At 37.6% G+C, this 26,045-nt stretch overlaps 1 protein-coding gene across 1 annotated transcript in view; it reads right to left on the bottom strand.

Annotated features, from left to right (window-relative positions):
- Positions 1 to 26,045, bottom strand: part of LOC150106702 (C-Jun-amino-terminal kinase-interacting protein 4-like) — a 713,212-nt gene that overhangs the window by 136,580 nt on the left and 550,587 nt on the right.

The following is a 26,045-nucleotide window of genomic DNA, read 5'->3' as shown; positions in this document are numbered from 1 at the left end:
GGATTAAACTAAATTTATTATAGTCTAACCAAGTGAAAAATAAACTTTCAATATCTTTCTCCAAATCCAGAGTAATTTAATAAAAAGGTGGCACACCATTTGGCAACTCCTATAGGTAGAGATGACCCTGCTAATGCTTCTGCCTCATATCTCCACTTGAGATATGAGGCAGAAGCATTAGCAAGGCTCCCACCGAAGAGACCTCAATAAAGGTTGAAACTAGTCTGGCCCTTCCCTTAATGCATAACATTATACATATCCGCAAGGAGATGTGTTTTGCATTATGGGAAATACCGAGATAGGAGTGATGTTAGCTTGCTCCACCTTTGCAACGAGTTGTCCGGTGTTGTACCACCTTAACCCAGTCCTGAAGATACTTTCAGGCGCAAACTTTGTTTGCTCACACTTGGATAAAGGATGAAACTAAATTTATTATAGTCTAACCAAGTGAAAAATAAACTTTCAACAGCCATTGTTGCTGCACCGCTTGATCTGTTGGGATTACCTTACAATTTGTCACCTCCTTAAGTGTTTTCTTCTAGTCAATCTGTGAACTGTTATCACTTCTAAATGTTATCAAATGTTCTTCCCCCTTGTAGAAAAACGAGTTCACAATTGCCAGATCAAATGCTACTGCAAAGTCCACAATCCTCTCTCCTTCCTGGTTCATCATTCCCACTCCATGGCCACCATGCATCCTTTTACAGTCTCTATTCTGTCTCCCTATGTGTCCGTTCAAGTCTCCTCTGATAATCACCATCTCATTTTTTTTCAGTTCCTTCATTTCTTCATCTAACACGTTTCAGAACTCATCTTTCTCCTCTGTGGGGAGAAAGATGAGTTCTGAAACTCTGATGAGTTTCAGAACTCAATTTATGTGTATATGCAACTTGCGGGGCATATACACATAAGACGATCACTTGCTCTTCTCCAAGACCCAATTTCATTCACATGATCCTGTCATTCCTTCTACCCACTTCCAGTACTTCTCTCTTCATTCTGCCACACACCACAATTCTGACACCATTTCTTTCCTCTTTATTCACTCCAGAGTAGAACAATTTATATCCATCTCCCAGTTCCTTCACCTTTTCCCCCCCTTCCACCTCGTCTCCTGCATGCATAAAATGTCCAACATTCTCTTCCTCATCATGTCTGCCGCTTCTCTTCCCCTTCCAGTCATGCTTCCAACATTCAATATTCCCACTCGCAACATTCACTCCACCTGCTGGGCTCGCTTCTTTAACTGTACCCACCACCCACCCTTGATGCAGGGGCCCTCATCCACTTCTCACAGCTGTAGGGCGATGTTGCTGTGCATCGCCTAAGAGATACGCCCTAGTATCACTTTCTTTTCAACTCATTAGATCATAGCTAGAGCTGGAAGGCCTGGGACTAGCACCTATTGAAGTTAGCTTGCCCCCCCCCCCCCCCCTTCGGTGGCTACATAAGATGAAATGGCATAGCAAAATAGGAAAGATTCACTCCTAGTCCTCAAATACTCTAATAGCATTGTTGGGAGGAATGAGCAAGAAAAGACGAAAGAAGGGGAGGGACCAGTTTACAGATAATATAACAGATTTATATTACATTAAGTAAGGCATTGTCCAGCATCAGGTACCTCAGGTTTTCCATGCCCATACTCATTAAAGTGAGCCCTTGAGTAGAGGATAAAACTGAATCTCACACTGAAAAGAACAGTATGTAAAAATGTTTTAAAATGAATTCAAGTTGAGCAGCTTTTACAGGTAAACCGTAGACTCAACTGTACAATCACTATTGAATAAAGATTGAAACAGTTTGAAAGCAAGAACCAAACCTTGGAGTATCGATGGCAAACTCTGAAGAAAACATTGATTCAGATAGGGAAGCATGTGGCGAAGTTGACTGAAAGGACAGAAAAATAAGAACGGCATTGTTAAAGAAGCAGTCCTGGAAAAGAAGAAAGTATACTGAAAGTTCTTAACATATAAGTCAGCAGATGCCCTAAATGAATTATTATTATTTATCATCAGATCTCCATGGAGTCAACAGACTCATTACGGGAGGTCTCTCTCTCTCACACACACACCTTGACTTAAATGCTTTCAGGAAATGCATTCCAATCACCCAATGTAAGTGAACTTACATATAAAGAAATGTAAGTGAGTGAAGCTATGTGAAAGTAACTAAACAAAAGTAATGGGAAGACTTTGGTAAGAATATAGAAGGTAAATATCAGGAAAGTGGAAAAATGTTCTGGAGGCTTTTGGAAAAAAATATCAGAAATTGAGAAAAGAGTACTGTAAAAGGAATCAAAGATGATAAAGGTGACAGAAAACTGGAGACAGGATATCCTAGATGTTTGAAGATACTTCAAAAGACTGTTAAATGAAACAAGTAGTGACAGAAATATATTATAAAATTTTCAAAAGCAATGCAAACAGGAGTACATATCAATACTTGAGGTAGAAAAAAGCTGTCAAAAACTTGAAATGTAGAAAGGCAGCTAGAGTGGATGATATTCGATCGGAATTGCTCATATATGGAGGTATGAAAGTTTTGCAGTGGCTTCATTGCATAATTCAGAGGGCATGGCCAGAAGAGCAAATTCCAGATGATTGCAGTAGAGCTCTAATAGTTCCATCTATAAAAGAGGAAATAAAGCTGAATGTGAGAATTACAGAGAAATTTCTCTATTAAGTGTTCTAGATAACATTTATGAAAGCATCCTTGAAAACAGGTTGAGAAAGATTGGAAGAGAAACTCGAGGAAGAACAAGCTGGGTTCAGGCCAAATAGAGGTTATCAAGATCAGATTTTCACTTTAAGACAAATAACTCATGAAAAGGCTTATGTGTTCACAGTGCTTGTTATTTATTTTCATGGTATTGATGACAACATTATCATTCTGTGTTGTCATTTAAGACAAATAGTTGAGAAATCTTGGGAATATGACAAAAATCTGCATGCAAGTTTCATAGATCTGGAAAAAACATACAAAAAAGGTACACAGAGAAAAACAATTCGAAACACTACAGTTATATGGGATAAATAAATCATTATACAGGACAATACACATTCTATACTTCAGTTGTCAGTCAGCAGTTAGAATTGAAGGAAATACAGGAAATGGTTTAATGTGAAATCAGGTATAAGACAAGGATATACACATTATCTCCACTCTTATTCATCATCTATATTGATCACATTATGAAAGAAAGTGGCATTAAACTTGATATTAAAATTGGAGATTTCAAACTTAGCTCTTTACTTTATGCAGATGATGTGGTACTCCTAAACAGATCCAATACAAGTATCCATGGATGTCTAACTAAATGATTTTCTAGATGAGTCTGTGAGCTCTTAGGATAAACCAAAAAAAAAAAAACCAGCTAACGCCTTTTTATTCCCGTATACGGGGAGTAGGCGAGGCCATTTAGCCCTATCTAACTTTTGGAGACTGAGTGGGCAGTTCAATCTCCACTGGTACCAATCAGAGATAGATGGCCCACGGCTATCACTAATTAAGCGGTACTCAGTGAAGAGAGACGGCTCAAATGTGCCGCCATCTTGTGGTCCCTAACCCTAACATAATATATTTAATGTCTGAAATAATGTGGGTTCTACGGTCGATTTTCTTGAGTTTACAGGACGAAGAACCCGAGTTTCCGGGAGGAAAAACCTGCTTGCCCGTGCCAGAGATCGACTAACTCGGGAACCGGTCGAAAAAAGGCTTAGAAAAATTTCCTCTAGTCGCTGACTAGACTCGAAACCAAGTCTTCCTTCGTGCGGCCAAGCGCCGTGGTTGGCAAACACCACATCCACTGAGCTACACAGGCTCTTAGGATAATAATAATAATAACAATAAATTAAATAACATAACTAAATTGTAACAAATTTGGCATGAAAATCAGCAATAAAAAAGCTCAAACTATGAAAATAGGCAGGAATATATCAAATTTCAGTTGCATTCCGAATGAAGAGTCTATAGAACAAGTAAAATATTTCAGCTATTTAGGCACAGTTTTTAGTGAAGATGATAAGTTACATCTGTAAATGGCCAACAGAATAAGTAAAGCTGATATGGTGGGGAGCCAGTTGAATAAATGTATATGAAAGAAGAGAAAAATGAGCCTAGATACTAAACTAGCAGCATACAAGACAGTGTTCAAACCAATTTTAAGTTATGGCTCTGATAGAATTGGGTTAAAAATGAAGCACTCGATCAAAGATTAGATGACATATATGAGAGTTCTTAGAAAAATTAGGGTCATGAACAGATGGCATCTGAGGCAGAATCATATTAAAAATGAAGATATTAGGAAGGATCCTGACATTGTTTGTATTCAAGAATGTGTGAGCAGGGCTATGGTCACTTAAATAGAATGGGAGAGGAAAGGTTAGCAAAACAGGTGTTTGATGCCAAGATGCCAGAAAAGAGACCCAATAGAGGAAGACCAAGGTTTGATGGATTGTCAGAAGTGTCTTAGAAGAAAAAAAAAGTTACATATGACAATACTGAAGTCCTGACAAGTAATAGATTAATTTGGAGGAAAATTGTTGATAGGAGATTATTAATGATGCTATCTAAATCATGTAGTGCTGCCATTTCAGCCTAAATGCCCCTTGAGGGTATGTACAGGAAATTGATAATGGTCAAAGGAATGGAATTGAACTGAACACACTTTTAGCATCCATGCTGATATCCCATCAGTCGTTACTGCAGAATTCATATTCAGTTTATGTATCTGGGTTTCTTCTTCCAGTGTAGATGTGGCATTGGGCTCCATGTTGCCATACAAAACGAGGTTGACACTTTTAGCAAAATGGGCAATCTGCATATCATTCATTCTTTCTTTTACTTGCAACACACTGATGGAATTCTTTTAGGTGACATTGGGTTGTAGAGCCAGTTTATTTTCATACTGACACTTAGTTTTCCATACAATAATTGCAACTCCTCCAACCTGTGCCTCATTATTTGTAGAAGTAAGGAGATTCTTGTTTCATTGTAGAGGGCCTTGATTAGACCACATGTGGACAACTGTGCACAGATTTGGTCACCTGGTTTTCAAAAGGATGAAGAGGCAATTGACTAAGGTAAGTTTCTGAGTCTTCTCATATTCAACATCTGGAATGTTGAATATGAGAAGCGGTTGAGAAGATGCCATTTACAGAGTCTAGTGGATAGGAGAAGGAAGGGTGATATGATTGAGACCTACAAGTTGGTAAGCAGGTTGTTATAGGATCAATGTTGAGGTTTTTCCATAAAATGGTTGAAGATCAGGGGAGAACAAGAGGTCATCCCCGAAAGCTGTATAAGGAGGGTGTGATCAAGGGAGTGAGAAGCAAGTTTTTTGCATGCAGAGTTGTGAATGATTGGAATGCCTTGCCTGAGAGGGTGTCGACAGAGAATTTGGATGTGTTTAAAGCAAGATATGATGAGCTGTGTGTATGACAAAGGAACCTCCTAAACAAGTCTTTGACACCATGGGTCTTAGGATAATAATAATTTTCATAATAGCTGATGTCATTCTTATGCACATGATTATTATCCTTTGACATCAACTTTATGTTAAGAATCTCTTTTTTAATAAGACTGCTATTTATTCTTCTAACTCCAGAGATAAATTGCATCATTAAGAATATTTTAAATGCTTCCCATTCATTGCTGATATCCTTCCTATCCAGCAACCGATACTATGAGACAGATCATAGCACACTCCTCAGTTGGTCATAATATCTTGATGTTCAGCATATAATCTTTTCTGAATGAAACATCCATAAACTTAGCCACTTCCCAAGTCAGTATTGCATGATCACTTTCATCAACTAGAGGAAGAAATGTAACATATTTAACTGTAACCATTTATGACACTGTAATCAGATCTGATACTCTATGACCTAGAGTTCCTTCTGTCACATGCTGCTTGAAGAAGTTGTTTCGCAACATCTCATAAATTCAGTTTCCTTCTTCTCACAAGATTTCACCACTACCCAAACAGAATAGAGATAATTAGTCACCAATGATGATGATTAATTGTTTAGTATCTATTAGTTTGATTTGATGACATTTCTCTGCAGACTCTGCCTCAAACCATATGGTTTGAGGCAGAGTCTAAAACTGTTAATAAAATTGTTACTAATATTGCAATCACAGTTTTTTCCCTAACAGGGTTCAAATCATTCAATATTATTAGCTTCACCCCCCCCCCCACATGCCTATCTTGTTTATCCTTTGTAAAACTACTAAATCCTTTACAATTATTATCAATTAATACATCTGCATAGAAAATTATTCATTGTACAATTATTTCATCATCATCAGTGTGAGTGAAGAACAAAAGTAAGAATCTGAACATGAGAAAGCAGATGCATTAAATTAGATTCCCTCTATACAGCAGTAGCATGTTTAAGTTAAAAATTAATGGGCTGAAATTGATAATTAAAATACAACTGTTCAGCAATATAATAAATGTATTGCTGAACATTAAGACCATGTACCCACACAAATCTAGCCTGGCAAAACATGGAATTGAAAATGGTAGCCACATGATCCAGTGGAAAAACACCAATCTATGTACAAATATGAACATTTATTCAAAGAGAATTCTGAAGTCCTCATTCATCAACCTAATCTTAAATGTTTTCCATACAATAATTGTAACTCCTCTGGCCTGTGCCTTATAATTTGTAGAAGTAAGGAGATTCTTGTTCCATTGTATAAGGCCTTGATTAGGCCACATGTGGACTACTGTGTACAAATTGGTCACCTGGTTTTCAGAAGGACAAAGAGGTGATTGACTAATTTAGTTTCTGATATCTGGAATGCTGAATATGAGAAAAGGTTGAGAAGATGCAATTTACAGAGTCTAGTGGATAGGAGGATGAGGAGTCTATTATTCAAAGCTAGTCTATTATTCAAATGGGAGAGTTAACTGTTGTCAAGGTTTTGTTCAATGATATGACCATGTCTATTTGTTTGTCAATGGATGGTAAGCTAGTCATCCATAAGGTTTGGGAAATTGTCATTCTCAACGGTATTAAACAGATTATACTTTAATTAATTTTAATTATTAATTTCAGTCCAATAGATAACTTACACATGTTACTGCATGTACAGAGGGATTCTAATTTAATGCATCTGGTTTACTGTTTTTCATGTTCAAATTCTTAATTTTGTTCTTTGCTTAAACTGATAAGTCTTATGACATTTAAGATGAAATAACTGTAAATAAATAATTTTCTATGGTGGCACGAGCATAATTTAATAATCATGGAAATTCCACAGGTCTCACTATCTATAGGAAACTGGATGTTGTTTATCCTCTAGGCCAGTGCTTCCCAAACTTCTGGATGTCAGGGCCCCCTTTGCAAAATTAAAATATTTCACGCCCCCCCCCGAAACAAAATCGTAATAGAGAGATATATTATTATAATATTTATTGTATTTATATTCAATACAAAACATACACAGCGAATATTGCAAAAATCAAATGCATATATTACATTTTTTGCCTCTTACCGTTTGGTTCTGAAGATGATGCAGGCTTTCTAGTAAAATATGAAATACTGTCCTTTTTTTGAGTCTGTTTCTGCTTCTTCTGATTGTTCGCGGGATTTTTTTTTATTTTTTTATCAGCCACTTATCCATCTCAGGGTTAAATTTTTTAATGTAGAACACATCAAATAATATCACCACTTACCGATATTGGCACACCACAGACTGATAACATGAAATTAGTGAATATTACCTGAATAAGGGAATCCCAGGACCAGGAACATTTTTCTCTTTTGTGACTTTTCTCCCTTTACGGTAATTAAGCCTAACGCGAAACAGACAGCAAAGGCAGGTTATTAAAACGTGCATATGATTGGTGCGGTATTAACAAAAGATCGTGCAACTGAAAGATAAAAGCATAGCTGACAATTGAGTTGAAATGCTAATTCTCTTCAACCGAATTCCATATATGAAACTGCCATAACATTCATTATATATATATTACTTAGTTTTAACACTTTTACGAATTTTAACACGTTCGGTTGAATTTTATTGCTGCCTTGGGAAATCGAACTCACGCACATCTAATTAATAACAATAGTTTTTATTTAGATACTGTGTTTGCCCATGCAACATATGGTTTTGTTTCTGTCTATATATACAGCATAGTTTCTGTATGAGGGGACATGTGATTCATTAATTAGTGTGTTTTTATCCCAGTTGTCTCTAATTGCACTATTTGTTGAGAAATATATTACACAGACTCCTCATACCTTATTCACTAGCATAATAAAAGTACTTGTTTTTATTGCCTCTGCAGTATAGTCGCTGTTAGAGAGGGGTGTTGTTTACCACTGCAAGGGAGTTACTATCTCCCCACCCACATGAATATGTTTAAGCTTTTTTTCATGTGTGAAGTATATGCAAAACTTTTATTGGTGACAGAAAACTAGCTCGGATGACAGCGATAATATAAAACGAGTTTTTATATGTATATAAAGTCTATATCAACAGTCCCTGATTACGAACATGTGATGAAAGGGACAGGAAGATTTGGAGCTTCCCTGGAGAGCATTCGAAGTAAATACAATTAACCACTGATTTGAAATGAAACATATCAATAAGCAATATTTACTAATATTCATTAAGTGCCAAAATACGCAGGAAGCAAAGCTTGTGAACCAACACCAATGCGTGAATTTTTCCATTAAAATATAAAAAATAACAAAAAAGAAATAATAAATAATAAAAGTTAAATACGTTTCTTTTAAAATAAAAAAAAAATCTACTTAGTCTTAAAACATTTTAAATTTGATTTCATTATTTCACGGCCCCCTCAACAAAACCTACGGCTCCCAAGGGGGCCGCGGCCCACAGTTTGGGAAGCACTGCTCTAGGCAATTCAGACCACAATCTACTTTATTTCAAATTCCCATGCAAAAAACATTCATACAGAAACTCATACCCAAGTGTCTCTCTACCCATATACCCTGATGATGGATAGATGGGATTAAACCATTGCAAGTTATTCTGCCTTGCAGAACCATAGACTTGAGACCTATAATCCAGCTCTGAATATAAAAGCACACGATAAAGATGAAGTGATGAAGAACACCCATTCAGAAGAGGATAGAGTGCAAAGGAGATTCAATGCTCTCTTGCATTTTTCTCTTAGTTGATGAATGTGTGCAAGGAATGCAAGTTTTCTGTCAAAGATAAGTCCCAAGAATTTAGCTTCTGTTGATACTAGAATAACAGTTCATCCCATTCTTAATTCAGGATCTGTGTGAAGATTGAGTTTTCGACAGAAGTGTACAGAGACACTTGAACCCATTATTATGAACTTGAAGAGAAAAATGATTAATTGCTTGCTGAAGTCGACCTTCAATTATCCTCATATTATGAGGGTGACAGTAAATTGTGAAGTCATCTACATACAGAGCACTGTCTACAGTGCAAGGAAGCTGTTCAATGAGTTAACTCTGACAGTACAAAGAGTCACCATTAAGACAGAGCCTTTGGGAATACCTTCTTATTTATATGGCTGAGATAGTGTACTTCGCACTCTGAGTTGGAAAATTTGCCATGAGAAAGATTTTTTAATAAATACAGGATAATAAATCAATTATCCTCATATTATGAGGGTTACAGTAAATTGTGAAGTCATCTACATACAGAGCACTGTCTACAGTGAAAAAGCTGTTCATTGAGTTAACTCTGAGAGTACAAAGAGTCACCATTAAGACAGAGCTTTTGGGAACACCTTATTTATACTGCTGAGATAGCGTACTTTTCCCACTCTGAGTTGGAAAGTTTGCCATGAGAAAGATTTTTTAATAAATACAGGAAGGGGTCCACTGAGACCTAGGTTATAGAGGTCTTTTAATATGTCATATCTCCAGGTTGTGTCATAAGCTCTTTCCATGTCAAAGAAAACTGAAACCAGATATTCTTGCTTCAAGAATGCATCTGTCATACAAGTTTCTAAATGTACCAAATGGTCTAAAGTTGAATGATATCTATGAAAGCCGCATTGTGTATTGAGAAGAAGATTGTTGCTTTCCAAATACCACAGAAGTTAGATATTAACCATTTTCCCTAATATCTTACAAAAACAGCTGGTCAGAGCAATAAGTCGAATCCTTTCCTAGTTCTGGAATAGAAATGGCAAGTGGCTTATGCGAAGAATCTGGAAATTCTTCCTCTGTAAGTATTATATAGGATATTAAGTGAAAGAGATATATAGAAGATGATGGTAGATGTTTTATCATTTCATAAAACATTTCATCAGGCCTTACTGCATTAGGGTGAGACAGTAAAAGTGCCCATTTCAGTTACTCCTTAACAAATGGCTCATTGTATGGCTCAAATCCACTGGTAGAAAAAATTTAGCCTTTTTTTTTTTTTTTTTTTTCTTTTGCTGCTCTTTCAATATCAAAAATTCAGGTGGGTATGAAGCTGTTGCTGAGATTCTGGCAAAATATTCTCCCAAAATATTCTCTGTCTGCATTGGCTTTGGGATCAGCAAGATGAGTCTTTGACTCCATGAGGTCTTGGGGTAATAATAATAATAGTAACACTTAAATTATGGTCTAGCCAGGGCTGGGCAACCTTTTCAGACTCACAGGCCACATTCAACTTTTATTTTTAATAATCGGGCCGCAAGCATTTAATTAACAGAAAACAGTGAGTGAAAAAATTACTTCATTTATCAATTTTTAATATATCAATCTTAAAAAACACAGAAATATTTAAAGTACCAGATTATGAAACAAGTATGAAAAATGAAACTTATTATCACTTAAAAACAAAGTAATATAGTTTATGCATCACAATATGTGTGTGTCTCCCTGCTTAATGTGCCTTTTGTGATTGTTTTCCCTTAGCCAAATTATCTATATTCACTTTATAACCTGATGTGCAAATTCGAATCGAAGCATGCAAATGGTCATCAGTCAGTTAAGAAGAAAATTTACTTTTTCTAAAACTTATGGTAGAAAATGCTTGTTTGCAAATGTGTGTGCTTCCAAATGTGACCACCATCTTCTTTGCAAAACTAATTAATCCTTCAAATTTTTTGCTAAGCATCGATAAAATTTTTCAACATTTCCTAAAGAAAATGCGTTCTTCAATGTTTCATTCTGTTCCAAAACCTCCATCTGTAGTTGGTTTACGTCATCAATGTCGACATTAAAAGGGTTCAAAAATAATCGAATTTCGATGCAATTTTTATGAAAATCCACAAATCTTGTTGAAAATTCAATTTGTAAATCTTCAAGAATATCAACAAAAGTTTCCTTTTGTGTATGCCATCCAATTGAAGATACAGATTTGCAACATATATAATGATGTAGATTTTCCTCCATCATATGTTTCTTCAACAGACATAGTTTGCCTTCAAAAGCTTTTATGTAAGAAAACAGTTCGACTAGTAATTTACCTTGGCCCAACAGGTTCACATTAAATTCATTAAGGTACGTTGTAATACCTACCGTAAATGCAAGAGACATAATCCACTTTTTATCAGATAGTTGTGAACAGTGTTTTCATGTTCCCTCATGAAAACATCTATTTCTTCATGTAAATTAAAAACTGATTTTAGCACAGCACCTCCACTTAACCATCTAACAGCTGAGTAGTAGATAACGTCCTTACACTCTGATTCTATTTCTATCAAGAATTCTTGAAATTGGAAATGTTTCAGACTGTTGCGTCGGATGTAATTTACAGTTGTATCACGATGTCCATAACGTCTTTCATTGACAGAAATAGAATACCCCCATTTTCAATAAAGAAGTTCTTTCTGTTCCATTTATCATTAAACCTTCTTCCTTCATCTGCAATTTTACGTTTTCTTGAACCCATTTTTGAAATTATTTTTAACAAATATATATCCTCTGAAAATAATAGTTGATTGATGTTCAATCGAATCATTCCGGTTTTGTGACCACATTTTTATTAAAAAAGACTGTTTTTTTAAAACTAAATAAGTACTAAAAAACAAACCTGACAAGTTTCATTAACATCTTCAGGGGTAAAGATAACTAACAGTTTAAAGCACAAACTATAAGAAATTATGAAAAAACAAGTTCATTTATTGGTATTATGAACATCAAAAAACCGAAATAATTCCATTGAACTTCTTAACCAGAAACCTTCACATGATAATAGTTGATGTCATTAAATTATATTAAAAGATGGACCAGGAACACTACTGCAAAAGTGTGCCAAAATCTCGGTTGTCGTTGGATGAAGCAGCTTTTTGTTATCCCCACTCATGATGACTCACACAGTTAACTCGCGCCAAGTTGCACAGCAATATCACGAAGTATAGGTATAAAATTATTTTAAATTTATTATTCACATTATAAAATGCATTATTTAAATAATTCAACATATGGGCCACATGCCATGTTAGTATGGTTAACCTGTTATGTAGGCAACCGGCAGTCCACCGGTTGCCTACCCCTGGTCTAAGCTACAGAAACAGTTTCTATATTTACCTTTCATTTTCCAAAATTTATCACCTGCAATTTTTACTGGTCATTTGATTAACTGATGAGGTAAATTGGATACAAGATTGTTTTTAACTCTGTCTTCTCATATAACTTTCTTTGGCCCGAGCAAGCTCAAAAGCTATTAGTTTTATGTGGTGGGTTATATACAAAATATACCCCATGCTCTGTGTGGATCTTTTTTGGCTGCCTAGCATTCTGGGTTGCACCAAGGCTTTTGAAAGAGTAGAAATTGAGCTCTTGGAATGGAGGCTGTTTCTGCCTGGACAATGCAATCTGTTGCATACTTTACCACTTCATTGATAGGTGTTTGACTTACTGTAACAGCCTTAAATTTTGCAACATGGGGAAAAAGTGTTCCAGTCAGTCTGGTCCATTTTCCATATGGGCATCTGTGTAGGGGAACATAGTTTCTGTGAAGACATTGTACAAAGAACAATTTATATATATCAATATATATATATATATATATATATATATCAAAAATATAAATTGTACAAAGAACAATTTATATATATATATACAATTGTTTTGGGGAAGTATGGACTGCCGGTGTCCATCTCTTCCTCTGGTAAAATATTCAATACATCTGATGTGTCAGTCAGTTGTAGAGTAGGGCACCTACTCTACAACTCTCTGTCTCCACCATTCAACCTCATCCACAAACCGCCTCATCTACACCAATGCCATCTACTGTCCACCATCACCACTATTATTTTCACAGACAATCACAAACATCCATGCCCACAGCAGGATTTGAACCCACAGCCTTTTGGCTGGAGAGCAGATATGCTAACCACTTGGCCAACCAGGCAGGCTAAAAAAAAAACCCTACCTCTGTATAAGAACAGCTAACTCACCTTGAAAGAGACCAGATAAAGGTTACCAGATAAATGTCACTGACGGGATGGAAAATCAAGGTTTTTCCAACCAAAGGGCTTCATCTATACTGACTGAGCTATGGAGGCTCAATCTCTGCTATAATTTTTTTGACAAGGTGGCTCTCATCGAACAGAACCGTTTTTTTTTTTCTGAAATTGTTTCTCCAGTAAGAATGTAGATCATGGGATTGATGCACTCAACAAAGAAGAACTCCCAATCATAAAGTTCAGGTATAGTGAAATTATCAGATGCTAGAATAGACATGCATGTTTGAGATACTGTTGACATTTTCTTAGTTGTCACTGTCTCAGCATAAGAGAATCTCAAAACAGGTGTAGCAGTTGTTAACTTTCTTTTGAATGATCTCCCTGACAGTTGACATATGTCAACTTTTTTTTTTTTTGCAGAGCAAGATTTGCTATTATGCTCATTACTACCACATCGGGCACAGGTGAGAGAGCCAGGATAGGCATTTTGCTCATGTTCATATTTCTGACATTTAAAGCATCTTAGTGGATTAGGGATGTACACTCCAACAGGACAGTTGAGATACCCTGCTTTTACAGATCTTGAAGGCTTAGGAATACCATCCCTATGTATCAGGATGCACCTCTCACATGTCCCCCCCCCCCCCCGATCTTTAAGTTCTGAACATATATCCTCATCAGGAACATCAAGGAGATCCCATTCTGATATCACTCCTCTACGTTGAGTGTTTATGAGGGTTTACTGTGATTGGTATTCCAGCCACTGATGTTGTCCCTGTAGTTTCTCGGAAAGTTGCTGACATGATGGTTACACAAGAATATTACCAGAATGTAATTTCTTAACAGTTTTGGGAGATCTTACTATTCCTAAACCCTTTTGAAAAAAGAAGGGTGACATTTTCCTTATTGGCTTTTCACCTGTTGCATCGATGATTAAAAACACTAGTACATTTATACTATTATCATATATCTTTTGCTTCTCATTTTTGTTACCAAATGTTGTATCTATGTTAGTGTCTTTGAAATGTTTGAGGATGAAGAATTCATCCTTAAGAGGTGTTTGGTTTGGCACCAGGCTCCCCACTCACTGACAAGCAATGATTACACTCTGGATTGTGATGGCAGAACTACCCTGGACACCACACCAGTACCACACCAAGCATTGGAAACCAACCTTGTGCCATGGGTTGAGTGACTTACTGCAACATCGTTGACTGTTGCATGCAAGCTGACTAGCCGAATGATCCTGGCCAAGCCATCCAGGACTGCCTATCTTTCCAAAACAGAGGCCAAAATAGTGCAAAATTACTATGATCACCCTTTCTGAATGTCTCAGGTTGTACTGCACCGCAAACACGGAGGCAGGGCATTGGATCCCAATGATGGTGGTGTGGAAGAAAGCTTAGTGAAAAAAGACTCAGGAGAAGTAGAGCAAAGAATATGGGAAGAAAAGTAAAGGATTAAAAGGGCAAGTACTATCACTGGAGGTCCCCAGAACCACTAACAAGTGGCCCACAGGGAGGGTGAAGACTATATAAGAGAGGAATCAAGAATATTGCAATTATTTTTCAATAAAATCTCCATCTTCCTTTTCTGTTTATACTGAAGCATGAAACAGTTGCAAACTAATTATCAATTATGTTTTGAAGCAATTGTATATTTACATCATCATCAACAATTTCCTCACATGCACCCTTAATGGGTGTACAGATTACTATCACAGTATAGTTATTACTAATCTCTGATTACCAATTTTCCACGAAATTACTCTATTACTTGCACGCTGATTATTGTCAGATTTAATAATTTGCTCTTCAAGGGCACTTCTGATTTTGAAAGCATATGGTGTGAGGTAGAGGTGGGCACAAGACAGGATATTTAGTGGGGTGTTGCTACAGACCCAAGAGTACAGAGGGTGGGGATCAGGAAATGTTTAGACAGTTGAGTTTGGCAAGTGCAAGAAGAATGATTGTTATGGGAGATTTTAACTACAGTAGTATAAACTGGGGAGAGGAAGATTCATGTAGCAATAAGGGAATGGAATTTCTAGAATTCTTGAGGGACAAATGTCTAAGGTAACATGTAATAGAGGGAACAAGAGGTTCAAGAGTTTTGGATTTGGTTATAGCATCAGAGAAGTTGATAATAACTGAGATGACATCTCTCCCACCAGTTGGAGAGTGACCATATGGTTTTGACTTGGAAAATGAATAAACATGTAGGAGTATCAAAGAGACGGGAACATATGTGGAATTATAAGGCAGGTGATTATAATAGTCTAAGACGTCAACTTAACGAAGTTTCATGGAAGGAGGAATTGGAAGGCTGGGATATCATTAGTGTGTGGGAAATTTTGAAAGAATATTTGTTAGCAGCAATGGTAAGTTGTATACCACGAGTAAACAAGAGGATACAATTTGGAGTAAAGTGGATAACAAACAATATTATACAAGAATTGCATGGGAAAAAGAGGCTGTGGAAGAGATATAAGGAGACAGGTGAAGAGAAGATGCATGAAGAATATAAGACACAGACCAGAAGAGTGACTAGTATGGTAAGGAAGAAAACTGGAATATGAGAGGAGATTAGCCCTAAGATCCAAAGAAAATCCTAAGGAATTTTTTAGATATGTGGCCAGTAGGAGGAGAAATGACTGTGGAAGAATGATATTGTGGGATAAAAATGGGAATAGAGTGACTGATGCAGAGGACATAGTAGAATTGTTCAATGAACACTATATTGGAGTATTTCATCCTGGAGGAGTCAGTTTTAATGCTAGAGGGATAGGGCAGGTTCGAGGTTTAGAGGTACAGGAGGAGAGTCTGTTTCAAATACTGAGTACTCTGGATGTTGAGAGTTTATTTCTCCACCTTTGCAACGAGTTGCCCGGTGTTGTACTACCTTACCCAAGTTCTGAAGATAATTTCAGAAGCAAACTTTGTTTGCTCACACTTGGACAAAGGATTAAACTAAACTTATTATAGTCTAACCAAGTGAAAAATAAACTCTCAACATCTTTCTATGAATCCGGAGTAATTTACTAATAAAGTCGTACACCCTTTGGCAACTCCTATAGGTTGGGATGACCTCTCACTGCTTCTGTCTTGGTGTCTCGACTACTGGGCCTGGCTCCCACTGACGAGACCTCAATAAAGGTCGAAACCGGTATGGGTAGTGGCCCTTGCCTTAATGCATAGCATTACACATATCTGCAAGGAGATGCGCTTTGCATTATGGGAGATACTAAGATAGGAGTGATGAGAACTTTCTCCACCTTTGCAACGAGTTGCCCGGTGCTGTACAACCTACACCAGTCCTCAAGATACTTTCATGCGCGAACTTTGTTTGCTCACACTTGGACAAAGGATTAAACTAAACTTATTATTAGAGTACTCTGGATGTTAGTAAAGCTGTGGGACTAGATGGTATTCCACCACGAGTTTTGAGAGAATGTGCTAGGGAACTGATAGTGCCTTTGACCTGGCTTTTCAATGAAAGTCTGGCTGCGGGAAAGGAGCCCATCGAATGGAAGGAATAAGATAGTGCCATTGCATAAGGGCGGTAGCAGATTGGAGGTGTCTAATTATAGGCCAGTTTGTGTGCCATCAGTAGTTAGTAAGATCTTGGAGAAAGTAGTGAAGGACCGTATACAGCACTGAGCAGATGAGGGTAATGTTATCTGTGAAAGACAACATGGATTTGTGAAGGGGTGCTCTTGTTTTAGCAATATGCTAGTCTTTTATGATAATGTTACAAGAGCATTAGATGAGGGAAAGGCATATACTGCCATTTTCTTAGACTTAGCGAAGGCATTTGACAGGGTGCCACATGATAAGCTGATATTCAAGTTGTAGCACATGGGTCAGGATGTCAGATTGGTCAACTGGATTCAGGATTGGCTGTCCGATAGGTATCAGAGAGTTGTGTATGGTGGGGCAGTTTCAAGGAAGCAGAGGGCTACAAGTGGGGTCCCACAGGGCTCAGTACTGGGACGTATATTGTTTAACCTTTATATCAATGACATTGTCAGTGGATTGCAAGGGGATATTCAGTTGTTTGCAGATGATGCAAAGCTGGGAAGGATTATTAGTAATAGTGCAGAATCATAAGCTAGAATAATCTATCTAGCTTATTCAAAAGAGGATCTGAATAAGCTAGATAGATGGGAAAATGAATGAGGGTGTCGGTTTAATGCAGCAAAATGTAAGGTCTTGAGGTTTGGGAAACATCGATGGGACACTGCATACCCTATGGGAAGAGTTATACTTGAGGAAGTAGGGGAGACAAGAAATCTGCGGTTGCTGATTGATAGAAACCTGAAATTTAGGGCACATATTGCAAAGGTGATGAAGGTAACACAGAGGATTGCTGCAATAATGAGAAGGACACTGACCTGCAGAGGTAAAATGGTTACCATTCGGTTGTATAAGACTCTGATCAGACCACACTTGGACTATTGTTCTCAGATTTGGTCCCCAGGATTTGAAGGCGATAAATTAACTGTGGAAAGGGTACAAAGGCAGATAACAAAGATGGTTTCAGGACCGTACAATGATAGTTATGAGGATCGGCTGAGGGAATGCAGAGTTTGGTGGAGAGAAGAAGGACTGCAGAGTTTGGTGGATAGAAGAAGGAGAGGTGATATGATTGAGACTTTTAAACTGTTGAGAGGTGGTTACAGGGTTGACACTGGGGAGTTCTTTTGCTTGGTTGAACAGCGGGAAGGAGTGATGACAAGAGGCCATCCCTGGAAGTAACGAAAGGAGACTGTGAGCAAGAGGGTGAGGAGTGGTTTCTTTGCATGGTGGGTGGTTGAACCATGGAATGCATTGCCTGATAGAGTGGTGAGAGCAAGAATGGTTAATGAGTTCAAGGAGAGGTATGATAGACTTTGTGTTTTTTAGGAAGAAGGTCCTTCTTCCTAAAAAACACAAAGTCTATCAAGACTCATTGATGATGACCCACGATGAGTCTTTTGACTCCATGGAGGTCTGAATAACAATAATAATAATAATAATAATAATTATTCCATATAAATTTATACAACTTGCTTCCCACCATAACAGCTTAGCTTATTCTATCTATTTCTGTATTTAATTTGCCATCTTCACTAAAACTGTGTGTTTAAATAGCTGAAATATTTTACTTGTTCTATAGGCCCTATTCAGAATGCAGCTAAAGATTTCCTGCCTTTAATGTTTTCCTGCCTATTTTTATAGTGTTGGTCTTTTTTATTGCTGATTTTCATGCCAAATTTGCTACAGATATTATTCAATTTAGTTAAAAAATTATGGAGATCAGCACTGGATGTGTTCAGAAGTACATCGTCTGCATAAAGCAGAGAGCTAAGATTGACACCTCTGATTCTAATATCAATTTTAATATGGCTTTCTTTCATAATACGATTTATACAGATGCTGAAGATTTTGGAAAACTTAGTTAGGGTTTGCATTCAGAAATGGGTTGACAGTGAATCTCTACTTTGCAATGAGCAACATGGGTTTATTAAAGGAAAGTCATGTTTTAGCAACTTACATGATTAATAATGTTACCATTGAATTAGACAAGGGGAATGGATACACCATGATACTTTTGGATTTTGCTAAGGCTTTTGATAGAATACAGCATGGCAGACTGTTGCATAAATTGGAGAATATGGGTTTGGATTATAGAATATTAGTGTGGAATATCAAAAAGTGGTATATGGGGGGATATGAGTCTGCAAGATTTCAGCTAACCAGTGGTGTACCACAAGGATCAGTGCTTGGTCCACTGTTATTGAATCTATACATTAATGATTTTGGGAAGGATTTGACAAGTGACATACAACTATTTGCTGATGTTGCAAAGATATGGTAATCAGGAATGTTGCAGATATGCAGTACTTGCAGAAATATTTGAATAGGCTGGAATTGTGAGCATCGGTAAATGGATGTCAGTTCGATGTCAGTAAATATAAAGTCATTCACTTTGGTGTGATTAGATATCCAATGTAGTATTATATCGGTGGAATTATGCTAGAAGAAACTGATGAGGCTAGAGATCTTGGAGTATTAGTATATAGGAAGTTAAAGTTCAGGGCCATGTAGCAAAGATTACAAATACAACTCAAAAGATAATTGCAATGCTGAAACAAACGTTCACATGTAAAGGTAAGGATGTCATTTTGCTTCTTTACAAAACCTTGATAAGACTTCACTTGGATTACTGCATGCAGGTCTGGTTTCATGGTTTCCGGTGTGATTTTGATATATTGGATAGAGTGCAGAGGAAAGTGTTAAAAATGATATCAGGATTGTAGAATACTGATTATGAAGACAGATTGTGAATTTGTAGACTGCATACACACCATCAAACAGGAGAAAGAGGGGTGATATGAATGAGACTTCCGAACTCCTGAAAGGATCACACAAGATTTCAGTTGATAGAACTTTTCAATTTATGGAGAGTGGGGAAAAGGACAAGAGGGCATCCTTGGAAGTTGAGAATTGCCATTAAGAAGGGGATGAGGGCCAGATTTTTCTCTCAGAGTATGGTGGGTGTGTGATTGGAATGGATTGCCACTGGATATTGTGAGTGCAAGCAGTGTGAATGAATTCAAGAATAAATACGAGGGTGATCTGAAAAGTTCTTGGCCTAACAATGAAAAAACGAATTTATAATTTCAAATTATTTTTATTTTGCAACATAATCTCCCCTAAGAGTAATACATTTATTCCAGCGATGCTCCAGCGCCATTATCCCGTCCCTGTAGTGGTTCTCAGTAAGATCTGACTGCTGTGTCGATTCTGGTGTGTAATGGTGAATCCAAGTCTCATCCATAGTAATAAATCAACACACAAAATCAGTTTGATTCTTGTTAAAACGCTCCAAGCACTGTTAAGAGATTTTCAGGCGAGTGTGTTTTTGATCTGCTGTGAGCAAGCGTGGCACCCATCTTGCACAAAGCTTTTTCATTTGCAATTCTTCGTGCAAAATATATCCTACACATTCTTTTGAAATATTTATAGTCACACCAATTTCAAGCACTTTGACTCACCGGTCATTGAATACCATATCGTGTACTTGATCAATGATTTCTGATGTTGTTACACATTTTTGGACGTCCTTCACGTGGATCATCTTCAAGGCTGGTACGGCCATGTTTAAACTCAGCAGCCCATTTCTTAACTGTCGAAAACGAAGGAGAAGAGTGCCCATAAACTTTTATGAACTTCAAATGAATTTCTTTTGTCGTTAAACCTTCTTTTACAAAGAATTTTATAACCGCACGATACTTAATTTTATCCATTTCAAGGGATACATACAACACTTTTGTTTCAGACAGCTGTATAAAACAAACTACATGATAGAATGACTTGCAATTTCACATGGATGCTTATGACAGATGTACCAACTTAGAAAAAAAAAATCTTGCCGATAGCATTGCCATCTATGGTCGAATTCGAGAACTTTTCAGACTACCCTCGTATGATAGCTGGTGCATGTAGTATGTGGCCTCCCTTGATGAGTCCCTGACTCCACGGAGGTCTCTCTTAATAATAATAATAATAAGAGTGGAGATAGTGCACAACCTTAACTTACACCTGATTTTACATCACACCAGCTCCCTGTATTTCTGGGTCTACTTGTATATTTACATCCAAAACATTATTATGTTTTAGAAACAATTGTATCATCTGCAACATTATCAATTGTGTAACCTAAGTATTTTTTCTAGTTCCTCTGAAATTGTTAGTCATATCTTGTCTTCAATCATAATACCTCCACCTCTTTTGCACTCTGGTTCCATTTCATTATTATCCACAGAAAAAGAGAATATCCTGGCTTCTTACTTTTCTCTCAATTTTTACGTAGATAGTCTTGGTAAAAATTATCCTACTACTCCAAACATGCAACATTCTATAACTATTTGATTTCATGTCAGAAAGAGACAAGAAGAATCTTTTCCAGATAACAAAAAAAAAAAAAAAAAACCATGTACAGTCCTGATAGACCTCTCCAGTTGTTCCGAAGGTCTGTTATCCAGAGTTTATTTCTGCTCTGTTAACTTTTGATTCTGATTCCACTGTATCTATCCAGCAATTTGAAAATTAACTCCTATTCAAGCATTCCTGAGGTCAATCATAAAATTACCATTCAATTTGTCACTTCAATGCTATCTACAGTGATGGAGCAAGACATTAACAATCAAATTCTACTGTATTTGTTTTTTATTCTTTCTTTTTATTGAACTTATATATGAGAGTTAGAAGAACCTATCCTGTGTGGAGTATAAAATTGATGGTGATAAAAGAAGTTTATTGACATTTTTCTTGAAGAGTGAGGTTATAGATATTAGGAGCATTTCATGAGGAAGACTTCCAGAGGTAGGCAGATGGAATAAAAGGAAGATGAGAAGGTTTGTGTATTTGCAGTTGTATTGAAAGAGGATGCTGGCTAGCTGCTGCTGCTGCTCTAGTATTAGTAGGCCAAACAGAAAGTGAAGGAATGACAGCTGCCAGTTCAGTGGAACAATTCTGAGGAAGTACCTGCAGAAAAGACATAGAGCTGAAACAGTGCATCTGTGAGATAGAAGATGAAATGAGTCAGTGAAGGAGGGATCATCTATGGGCTGAATTGCTCTCCTCTGGATAGCATCAATAATCTTCAGGAAGGTTTTATGTGCACAACCACCACAAACCCCAAACTTGTGAAAAGTATTTTAAGTATTAACAGATTTGAGATTTATATGGAGTTAGCAGCTGGATGGGTGAAATGTAAGTTCTTGAACAGAAAAATCATAGTTTTTTTTGGAGCTAAGAAAGAAGCTATTGATTATGTGTTTATCCCTGAGAAGTTGGAGGAAAATGTCAGTTCAAGAAGAGAGAGGGCTGATCTTGTCTGGTGATTTCTGTATTGCTAAGGAGGCTTGGATTATGTGGATGCATGAAGGAGAGAGAGAGAGTTCCATTCTCTCTTCAAATAATTGGGGAGAGAAAAAGGAGATGTATGTGAGAGATGGCTTGCATTTGAAGGATTTCGGGGACAATGGCACTAATCATTTTGAGAGCATATGGTGAGGTGGAGTTGGGCAGGATATTTAGCCAAGGAGCACGGAAGGTGAATAGCATGAGATTTATAGGCAGCTGAGCTTGGCAAGAGCAAAAACAATACTTACTTAAATGCCTCAAAATGGCTGAAACCGGTCTGGGTAGTGACCTCCCTCCATAATGTAATAACAGCATACATTTCCTAGGAAATGTGTTTGTACATTATGGAAAATACCTAAGAATAGCGATCTGAACTTTCCCCACCTTTGCAACGAGCTGCCCTGGTATTGTACTACGTACTAGGATCACTTGCATTGGCTAACGCTAGTGTCGCCGATACTTTATAGTTTACTATATTCGGCAAGAAACTCTCTAATTTCAATCTTTGAGTTTCTTATTCGGTTTTAAAACTATGTGGGATTTAATATCCCCTTAATTTAAGTAATGTTTTCATTGCCGAAATGAAGCTTATTAGCTCTTTATACTTAAGCAAAAACAATGATCGTTATAGGATATTTTAACTACAGCAATATAAAGCAAAACTTTAAATTGGGAAGACGAAACTGCATGTAATAGCAATGGAATGGAATTTCTGGAATTCTTGAGGGATATATGTCTTAGGCAGCATGAAGTAGGAGGAACAAGAATTTTGGATTTGGTCATAGCATCAAAAGATTGTAACTGAGATGGCATCTCTGTCACCAGTTGGAGAGAGTGACCATGAGGTTTTGATTTGGAAGATGAATAGACATGCAGGAGTATCAAAGAGAAAGGAACGTATGAGGAATTATAAGCAGGTGATTATAATAATCTAAAAATCAGGTTCCAGGGATGGAGAAATGGAAGGGAAAGATATCAAAAATACTTGGGAACTGGTGAAAAAATATTCATTAGCAGAAATGCCATGTTGTGTACCGTGAATGAAAACGTGAAAATAATATGTTGTAAAATGAATGACAAACAATATCAAATAGGAATTGCAGATGAAAAAGAGGCTATGGAAAAGATATAAGGAGATAGATGGAGAGCAGATGCATGAAGAATAAGACTCATGTCAGGAGAGTGAGTATGGTTAAGATGGCAAAACTGGAATATTATTATTATTTGACACCTCCAGGGAGTCCAAAGACTCATCGATGGAGGGCACCTGCTCTACAATTCGGTCTCCGCCACTCAATCCACCAAATGACTGCAACTACACCAATGCCATCTACTGCTGACCACCACCACCACCACCACCACAACCACTAGTATTTCTACAGACTCTGACAAACATCCATTCCCATGGCGGTATTCGAACCCGTAGCCTTTTTGGCTGGAGATCGGATATACTAACCACTCGGCCAGTCAAGCTGGCAATGATATGAGAAAGATACTGGCCCTGAGATCCAGAGAAAATCCTACGGTATTCTTTCATTATGTGGTCAGTATGAGGAAAAATGATTGTCGAAGAATGGCATTGGATAAACAATCAATGAACACTTTATTGGGGGTATTTCATCGACGGAGAAGTAGATTTTAATACTCGAGGGATGGGGGCAGGTTTGAGGTTTTAGAAGTAGAAGAAGAGTGATTTTTGAATACTGAGTATTCTGGATGACAATAAAGCAATGAGACTGATGATGTTGATTCTCGTAGACAGGCTTATACACTGGTTATGCATTATTAAAACACTTAAGGAAATGAACAACGTAGTTAAGGATATAAATTAAATTCTACTTTAATAAATACTTTCCGATATTTCAGCAACGTCACGTTGCCATCATCTAAAGGAACTTACAAAAAAAGGCACGTGCATGTAGGCACTACAACACAGTAACTGGGAATGAAGAGATGAAGCTATTGTTCTCCTAAAAGTCCTGATGGTGCCCTCTAGTGGGCTAAGTAGGTGTTCTTAGCCGTTGGGCTGAAGGCCTACTCATGTAAGCCTCCCAAATTTGGGGCAGTCGCATACAACCAAATTTGTTGAGGTTTGGAGAATTTCTTAGGGCTGAGGCTGATTCCATAAATAGTCTTTCGAATTTGTATTTGCTACGGTGTATTAGTGTAGCTTTCTTCCACCATATTCTGTGGCGTGTATCCAGAGCATGGTCTGCAAGACCAGAATGGCTGTACTTGAGAAAACGGATGTAGTCCTTGTGTTCAGAAATTCTGATATTCGCTGCCCTGCCTGTTTGGCCAAAGTAAGACAGTTTACAACTGCAAGGGAGTATACACCAGGTAGGTCTAGGGGAAGTGGCTGGTCTTTAGTGGAGCGGATAAGGGATGCCAATTTTCTGTATGGTTTGTAACAGGAGGTCAGGTCATGTTTTTTTAAGATTTTGGTAATCTTTTCTGAGGTGCCTCGGATGTAGGGAATGGTGATGGATTTAGAGTAATCCTTGTTGTGGATGTGGGGGGGGGGGGATCTGTGGTTTGTAGGTTCTAATATATTTTGGATTTTTTTTTGGGGGGGGTAGCCATTGGCTGAGAAAGTGTTGAGGATGTAATTTAGTTTAGTGTTTAGGGCCAAGTCGTTTGAATAGATTAGTTTAGCCCTGTTGTATAGTGTTTTCACTACTCCATATTGTTGTGAGGGGAGTGGTGGGATTGTTGGTGAATGTATCGGCCTGTATGGGTGGATTTTCTGTAAACTAAGAAAACCAATGTTCCATTAGGCTGGCGGGTGACTAGTGTGTCTAGGAAAGGGAGGCTGTTGTTTTCCTCTTTTTCCAGAGTGAATTTGATTCTGGGGTGTTGGTTGTTTAAGTGTGTTAAGAAGGAGAGAAGTGTTTCAGAGCCATGTGGCCAAATAGCGAACACATCATCAACGTAGCGAAGCCATATGGTTGGTTTTTGTGGGGCAGAGGCTAAGGCTTTTTCTTCAAAGGTCTCCATAAAAAAATTGGCCAAGGGTGGGGAGAGTGGTGAACCCAAAACTTCACAAGCTCCTTAAGAAAGTCACTTCTTGGCCTGTAGAAGTTACCAACAGATTAAAGCCGTTTAACTCTATACCCCCCCCCCATATTTACGGACTCCCAAAAATACATAAAGAAAATGTGCCATTACGTCCCATAGTGGATGGCATTGATTCTCCCACATACAAATTAGCTAAACATTTGGCCAAAGAGCTCACACACTATACTGGCAACACACCATCACACATAAAAAAATTCAGTCCATTTCAAAGCCAGCATAGAAAACCTTACACTCCAATGTACTGACATAATGGTCAGCTTTGACGTCTCCTCTTTATTCACAAATGTCCCACTCAAGGAAACTTTAGAGCTAATCCAAGCTAAATTTTCTCCAGATATCTTAGCCTTATTTCAGTTCACAACTCAGGCTATTTCGTTTGGCAGGGAAAATTCTACAAACAAATAGAGAGGACAGCCATGGGTTCACCACTCTCCCCACCCTTGGCCAATTTCTTTATGGAGACCTTTGAAGAAAAAGTGTTAGCCTCTGCCCCACAAAAACCAACCATATGGCGTCACTACGTTGATGATGTGTTTGCTATTTGGCCACATGGCTCTGAAACACTTCTCTCCTTCTTAACACACTTAAACAACCAACACCCCCAGAATCAAATTTACCCTGGAAAAAGAGGAAAACAACAGCCTCCCTTTCCTAGACACACTAGTCACCCGCCAGCCTAATGGAACCTT

The sequence above is a fragment of the Typopeltis vanoorti genome, chromosome 5 (genome assembly GCF_054136105.1).
Source record: "Typopeltis vanoorti isolate ZY-2024b chromosome 5, IOZ_Tvanoo_1.0, whole genome shotgun sequence".
In the NCBI taxonomy this organism is placed as follows: domain Eukaryota; kingdom Metazoa; phylum Arthropoda; class Arachnida; order Uropygi; family Thelyphonidae; genus Typopeltis; species Typopeltis vanoorti.
Note: the sequence above shows the minus strand (reverse complement) of the source record. Positions and strands in the feature narration are given on the sequence as shown.